This window comes from Oncorhynchus mykiss, chromosome 21 (genome assembly GCF_013265735.2).
Source record: "Oncorhynchus mykiss isolate Arlee chromosome 21, USDA_OmykA_1.1, whole genome shotgun sequence".
NCBI lineage: Eukaryota > Metazoa > Chordata > Actinopteri > Salmoniformes > Salmonidae > Oncorhynchus > Oncorhynchus mykiss.
In genome coordinates, this window is record NC_048585.1 from 46685855 (window position 1) to 46694078 (window position 8224).

The window sequence follows — 8224 nt, forward strand, 5'->3', positions numbered from 1 at the left end:
CACACAACAGGCCAGTTTGGGCTGGAGAGCATCCAGGAGAGAGAAGTCATCGCAGCATCAGGTGTTCCTTGTGGGGCTCCGTAACAAACCTCCTCAATTCTGATTTGTCAGCTCTTCTCACTCCTAGGATAAGCATAGAAAGAGAAAGAATAGAATGAGAGACAGAGAGGACCAGGGCTGTTACAGGGGACAAGGGACATATCAAACTGGTTTTGTGTGTATGTTTACATACCTCACTAGAGGTCAAACTCAGTGAGCTCTTGGAAGAATGGGGCAAGGTAGGGATTGAGAACAAACAGCTGGCTTCCTCTGGGGCGCCTTGTCATGCACTTTCTACCATCTTCAGGATTCATCATCTTGGGTTGATTCGAACCTAGAGCATATATCCAATATAGTTTATGAAATCAATTGAGGCATTGAACAAATACCAATAAGACAGCTAGATACACCTTCTTCAAACCAGAGCAAAAAAATACAACATTGCTATGGTCTACACAATATCACATATTATTTTACCGGACTCACAACATTTTCCTTTCTAGCTATGCCACCAAATGTTTGCAAACTACTGGTAAAGTGAACGGGTTAAGCTAATACTGTAACATTATGGATTTTTTTTTTTAATTAAACAAATGGTTAGCGGGAGAGGCTACAGGAAAAGGACCGAGCACTCCCCCATTCTCATCGACGAGGCTGTAGTGGAGCAGGTTGAGAGCGTCAAGTTCCTTGGCGTCCACATCACCAACAGACTGACATGGCCCAAGCACACCAAGACAGTCGTGAAGAGGGCACGACAAAACCTATTCCCCTTCTGGAGACTGAAAAGATTTGTTATGGGTCCTCAGATCCTCAAAACTTTTTACAGCTGCACCACCGAGAGCATCCTGATGGGTTGCATCACTGTCTGGTATGGCAACTGCTCGGCCTCTGACCGCAAGGCACTACAGAGGGTAGTGCGTATGGCCCAGCACATCACCGGGGCCAAGCTTCCTGCCATCCAGGACCTCTATACCAGGCGGCATCAGAGGAAGGCCCTACAAATTGTCAAATACTCCAGCCACCCTAGTCACAGACTGTTCTCTCTGCTACCGCACAGCAAATCAAATGGCTACCCAAACTATTTGCGAGTACAGCCCACAATGTGATTTATGTGTTAAATGCGGCCCGCCAATCCAAAAAAATATGCGCCATAACGGTCACGAATCTGTGATACAGCCTATAATCACAATAGTCTCTCAGTGATGTTTTCTAGGTCGCACAGCTAGTTATCTACGAGCAATTTAGACCAGACCGAAATGGCTTTTGTCAACTTGAGCTCGCTAGCTAGCAAATGTTAGATAACCTAGTTAAATACCTGGCTAAGGAAACATGCAGGCTGGCTGCGACAGAGCTCATTTAAAATAAATGTTGTTTTTTTTTAACTTCTGAACCCCAGAAAAGTATTTATGCCTATTCTCAGTATTGGGTTTTTAATAATTCAGATAATTCCAGGAGCACATGACCCTCAGCATTATATTTGATATATTTCAAACCCTCAATATAACCCTAACCACACTGCTAACCATAATGTCTAACCCTAACCTTGAATTGGGGCGGCAGGGTAGCCTAGTGGTTAGAGCGTTGGACTAGTAACCAGAAGGTTGTGAGTTCAAACCCCCGAGCTGACAAGGTACAAATCTGTCGTTCTGCCCCTGAACAGGCAGTTAACCCACTGTTCCCAGGCCGTCATTGAAAATAAGAATTTGTTCTTAACTGACTTGCCTGGTTAAATAAAGGTAAAATAAAATAAAAAATTAAGACCAAGAAGTCATGTTTTCATAAACTTTTACAATATAGCCAATTTTGACTTTTCAGCTGGACTATCTAAGATGGGAACAGATTTCCTCTAGCCTAGCATTAACACCTTACTCAACTGATAAATAGATATCCAATCCCCTAATGAGTGGAATCTGGTGTTTTTAGTGCTGGGCCAGAAATACTACCCTATATACAGTGAAAACTAGTGCCGGAACAGGATCTGGCGCCTCTCAGTTTTTGACTTTTTCATTCCGGAACCTAGTTGGCCAGATCCGGTACATCTCGTGGCATGAAAAATAATTGTCACTTTTTCCAATGTAAAAATTATAATTAAATGTGATCAAAGTTCATTCGAGTTGCCTCTTTCTTACACCCCCCCCCCCCCCCCCCCCCCCCGAACGTGTCTCACACAGAACTAGAACGAGATTAAGTTTCTATGATCTCTCTCCCTCTCCCTCTCTCTGCTCTGATAGACATGAGCCTGCAACCTTCATCTCTCCAGCATTGCACTTCATAATTTATTTCCTTATAGAGCCGCGCAAAGGGTTCTGGAGGAGCCGTGGCACGCCTGTTAAATTGAAATAAATTTGCCAAAGTTATAGAGTTACTGCTGTCTGTTCAGAAATAAGTGAAATAATTCAGAATACCCTACAATACCACAAGAAAGCCTAAAATGTAGCCACAGAGGATAAATAGCTTATTTTTAAAATTGCCTAGCTGTGGAGTGTAGCCCAATAACAAGGCATAACATACAGTCGTGAACTCGCTGAAAATCTGTCAGTGAACAAACAGCATGCAGACAAAACCAGCCTTTTGCAGTATTTCAAAAGGCTGTCTACAATCACAGGGAACACACAGTTTGGAACGCAAATGGCTCCTGCTGAAAAGAGAAGAATAATCTGTCAGCTGTAGGCTACCAAAATATTTCATCAACTTCCAGATGTTGTTTTACAAAGTAAAACAAGAGAGAGAGGCTTTTGCCACGAGCATATGCCATCACCAGCAAGTGAGTTGCGCATCATTGGGTGAGTAAGTGAAACTGGAAGGCATTTTTAGGACTATAATTTCCTCCTCATAGTGTAGCATACAATGTGTCTCCACACGCCTAGGCTTTTGATAGATTTAAGACAAGGTCAGTTTCATTGATCTCAGTTTCTCAGTTTGTTAGTGTCAAAGTAGCCTGTCATTTTGATAATTTGTGAGGTATTATGGTGCTTTCAAGACAATTGGGAATTAAGGGAAAAAAGGAGGTTGAAACATGACATCAGTGATCTTCAGATCGGAAAATCTGAGTTCTAGAAAGAGGCCAGAGTTCCCCACTTGAAATTCTGAGATGGATGACAGTTCAAAACTAATTTTCCCAATCGGAGCTCGTTTTTGAAAGCACTGAAGTCAAAGATTTCATAGCTCCAAGTTCCCAGTTGTTTTGAACGCAAGATTAAAACAAATTATGTCAATATGTAAAATGATGAATAATTGCATGAAATGCATTTATAAAAGGCCAAAATATTATTGGAGGGGCCTCCCGGGTGGCGCAATGGTCTAAGGCACTGCACCACAGTGCTAGTTGTGCCACTAGAGTTCCTGGTTTGAGTCCAGGCTCTGTTGCAGCTGGCCTCGAACAGGACACCCATGGGGCGACGCACAATTGGCCCAGCGTCATCCAGTTTGACGGCAGGGATGTTCTTGTCCCATCATGCTCTTGTCCCATCACGCTCTACCCCTGTGGCGGGCCGGGCTCAGTGCACGTTGACACGGTGTACGATGTTTCCTCCTACACGTTGGTGTGGCTGGCTTCCGGGTTAAGCGGGCATTGTGTCAAGAAGCCGTGTAGCTTGGCTGGGTTGTGTTTCGTTGGACGCACGGCTCTCAACCTTCACCTCTCCTGAGTCCATACAGGAGTTGCAGCGATGGGACAAGACTGTAACTACCAATTGGGGAGAAAAATGGGGTATAAAAATAAATCATTTTAATTAATAACTATTAACAATGTAAATTAAATAATTGCTGACCCTAGACAACACATTATTTGATTCCCATGTGTGCAACTTCTGTAAGTGTCTCTACTCTACTGCCCTTTGCCACTACACAAATGTGATTATATGCATGCGATGCTTTATTATGAAGGTGATTTCTTTTCATCCGCAGAGCTCCCCAGGTCATCTCCCTCTAGCGCTCACTTTTTGTTTCGGGCACCTATTGATTTACAAACGGGTGAAAACTGGTGAGAACCCCCTATTGCGATGAACCAATATACTTATACATTTTTAGGTCTTTAAGGTAGAAGTTCCAATCCGAGGTCCCTGCCATCTAGTACCTAAATATAATTAATTCACTGGTGCTGTGTTCTGGATAATTTGTCAGTAAGTTCGTCAGGGAGTTCTGACGAAAGAGAGGGACTGAAAGGCAAGCATCCAGCCATTAAAAGCGAAGCCATATTGAACCCTAATTTGTCATTTCTCCGCTAATGTGACCATTAGAAGAAATGGATAGCTATTTAATTGTCTGGCTGTGGCTATTCTTCACTGAGCCAGCTGACAGGAGTGTCAGTATCAGCTGAAGCCTTGTTGGATTGTCTCCTCTCTAGGTTATTTTGGTTTGACACTAAATGTAATTCCTCAGGTTTTCCAAACTCTGTCTCTCACTTTGGATTATATTTAGAAAGCTATGAATCATGTGAGTAGCATAATAGTGTAGCCTGACACCTGTCTCTCTGGCCATCTAAAAGGTACAGTACTTTAACACTAGTTTGTTTTTCTTCTCTTTCATGGACATGTTTAAAGGTCCCTATTTCTTTATTAAGGACTCCAACTGCCAATCAAATATTCAAATGGGGAACGCAGAGAAGTATGTCATGTATAATCATGTATTGACGATGCTACGGCATCTCGGCGGTTTTAACCCGCCCAGGGACCACAGATGTAAATAGCTACCTCACAATTGTGTCGTGTAAATTGGCATGTCGGATAATGTGCACTTTACCTATCTATTTACATATTTTATTCATGTAAATTGCATGAATAAAAACAGACAATGAATGAGTGAATGGCTATCGCACAAGTCTCATGTGTGATGTTATAAGAACAAAACTATAAGGACACTGAAGTATCCTAACGTCAGAATTTTGAATCAAACTGCTTGAGACATACATTTTTTTGCCATTTCTGTATTCATTTGAAGTTTGTAAAGGTAATGATCTTCAGGCGAGGCCTGTCAAACATGTAATCTATGCATCACTTTGCCTTTGAGCAAATATTGTAATATTCTATCCATTAAACGTTGTATTGAATATACAGTAATATCTCATTGATATGCTCTACCATGTAGATATCATGTCTTTGTGGAGCTGTGAATGCAATCATGACGAACCAGCATGCTCTTAATTATTAAAAGGCACATATTCTTTATTAGCCCCAATTATTCTCGCCGTTATACACCCTCACAGGGTGGTTCTCTCCCCAACACATGGAACCAATGAGCAGTTCATCATGCGGCCCAATCTGGACAAGAAAATGGCATTTACTGGCTTGATTAATGGGGTCGATATGGTGCTAACGGGGGGTGCTAAAACATGTCATTTTAATCATGGCAACCGCTTGTGGGAGAGATGGTGGAAATGATTTCATTACCATTCGAACAATCTAGCCACACTGCGTAAAACCCCTTGAGCCATGCAGCTATGCTATGCAGACAGACATCCCAGTGCATAGATGCCACAGACAAAGGAGAGAATGTGTTGAGGGAGAGCACACTGGGAACACTGTCTACTTTTGGTTTACATTTGGCTGAGTTGTCAGCTAACATGAATTATACGCTAATTCAACAAAATAATTCACCATGTCATTGGATTTAGGTAAAAAAAATGGTGTGAAAAATATATAAAATCCCTTACGTTGATTTACTTTTTTCAAATCCATTCAGTTTTCCACATTGATTCAACGTCATCACAAACATTTTGGGGGTTGAAATGACGTGGAAACAATGTTGAGTCAACCCATTTTTGCCCAGTGGGAGAGAGACAGAGAAAGAGAGAGAGAGAAAGAAAAAGGGAATGAAAAGGAGAGAGAGAGAGACAAAACCCCAGAGAGAGAGAGCTCGAATAACATAATATCCGTCATCACAGAGGTGTGTTCAGGAGAGATTAGATGGGAAATGGACAGAATGATTTTATGTTATACCGTAGATTCAACACAGAGTTGGGGTCAAGGCCTATGCATGTTTATTGTGTGTTTGAGCATGTGTTTATTCCCTTTGTGTGGTGTGTGTACATCTAGAGTGTTGATCAGGTGAGGTCATGGGTAACACACCCACATTAGAAAAATGTTTTTGTTCATAGGCCATACCGCAGAAATGGCTTCCCGTCCAAGCTCCATTGTATTTGTCACAAGTAATGAATTTTTATACATAAAAAACGTTATCCGGCGTGATGGAATAGGTAGGTTCATTAACCCTCTAGCCCAGGCTTTCAGGGCACTTTACGGTGTAATGGTAGATGGCCCCTCAACCGCAGAATATGCACAGGAGTGAAATGGTTTCCTTTGAGATGATTGCTTCGCATGGGGGAATAGTTTAACCCCCCCCCCCACAAAAAAAGACAAAAGAAGTGGAATGACTGCTTTACCAGCTAAAGTCTTGGAATCCCTAAATACTTTAGCTTGCCTTTGCCTCTGCTCCTGCCCAGGCTGCCCAACGAGCACATCTGCAGACATGTGTGAACACCCTCTTCTTTCTCTCCTCCCCCAATCCCCTCGTCCTCTCATACCTATCCCCTCTCTTTTATACAACACCTCAATGCAACTATTTCCTATAGCATGAACCTTTTACTTTATTCACAGTTTATTTCAAATTGACATTTCATAGACTTTAATCTCCTAGGGGACAATGGCGCATTCCATCACATGGCTAGATACTGTATGAAAAGCTCAGCTCTTTTGAATAGAAGTGAGAATTAAATAAATATCTAGGAGTGACAATGAAGACAGTGCATAGGAGCTACAGCAGTGGGCAACTCTACATCTCTCTCTCTCTCTGTCTCACACACACACACACACACCTACGCTCTATTTCTTTCCCACCTATCTCTCTCTCTTTCACCCCCCCCCCCTCAAGGCCCTTTTCTCATGAGCAATTGGTTAAACAAAAGGACTTGAACTCCAGTCCCTTCACCTGTCATGGCGCAGCCCTACTGTAGGCACCTCCAGAGAGTGCTTCGAGCACAACTCCCCATTTCCTAAGTTCTCCTGAAGGCCATCACTGCCAACCCCTGCAATCTATGGTTGCCCATGACAACCTTTATTGTTATCATCGCCAGATCGAGACCATTAGCACCTCGGTGACTAAGAAGAGATATTCATAAGTTGTTACTTCGCTGGAAGATAACGGGCTGTTGTTGAGTAACACTGTTGTCTTTCAGTTGCCTGAGGCACAGGACGTCTGGCGGTTTGCTTACAGCTAATCAGCAATTATGTATTTTGTTTTGCTGCAAACAAACCTCAATCGGGTATTCTTGATGTTGACTGCTCATGATGTGCTCATTCTACTAGAATTCATACAATTTTAATGATCATCTATATCAAATGAGGAGTTGACTTCACTTGGCCTCGGAGCAAAATAGCATACTATCTTTCTGCTCGGAAAACACACAAAAAGATGCATAAAACCAGTAGAAATAAAATCAGTTCAATGTGATCCTTGAAATATATTTTTAATCCGAAAAGTCAATTAAAATGAATTAACTCAAATGGATACCAACATTTTTTTTAATTGTAAGGCAATTGCTCACAAATTTCACTTAACTGTGGGTCGCATTTGGATAGTTTCCTGATGAAATGTGTTACTATCATGATACTTAGTTTGTTTTTAACACCCTGATCCCACAGCTTTGCTGAGGGCAAACTACGTATATTTCAGAGGTGGAATCTAAGCAGATGCTACATCAACCTACGCTTTGACCACACTGTTGCACTTGCAATGTCATGCAGTCAGTGTTTCAAGTATCACTTTGAATGTACTGTATGTTTTATTCTTTTGTTTCTAGCTGGGTGTTACCCACGTATTACTCTCACGTAAACCTTCAAACCTTTTCCCAGATTCATACCCTGGTTTACAGTACACACTACAGAGTAAAAACTTAGCATTTCCACCTCTGCTTTTACTGCCAGAAGCTTGGCCAATCTTGGTGAAAATATAAAAATTGCCTGCTACTTTAGATAAAAACCTTCAGCCCCAGATAAATCATTGATGCCGGTATATCCCTCCCCGTTGCTAATGGAGATACCTGTGGGTATAATTGTCATTATACTCTACGAGTGGCATCTCAACCATAAATTGTACACCATGGTCTCTTGACCTTTAAGAATCCTTCGCTGTTTCACCGCAGTGATTGTCTCTGCCTGACATATGGTCGTCTGTGTTTCTGCACTGTGGG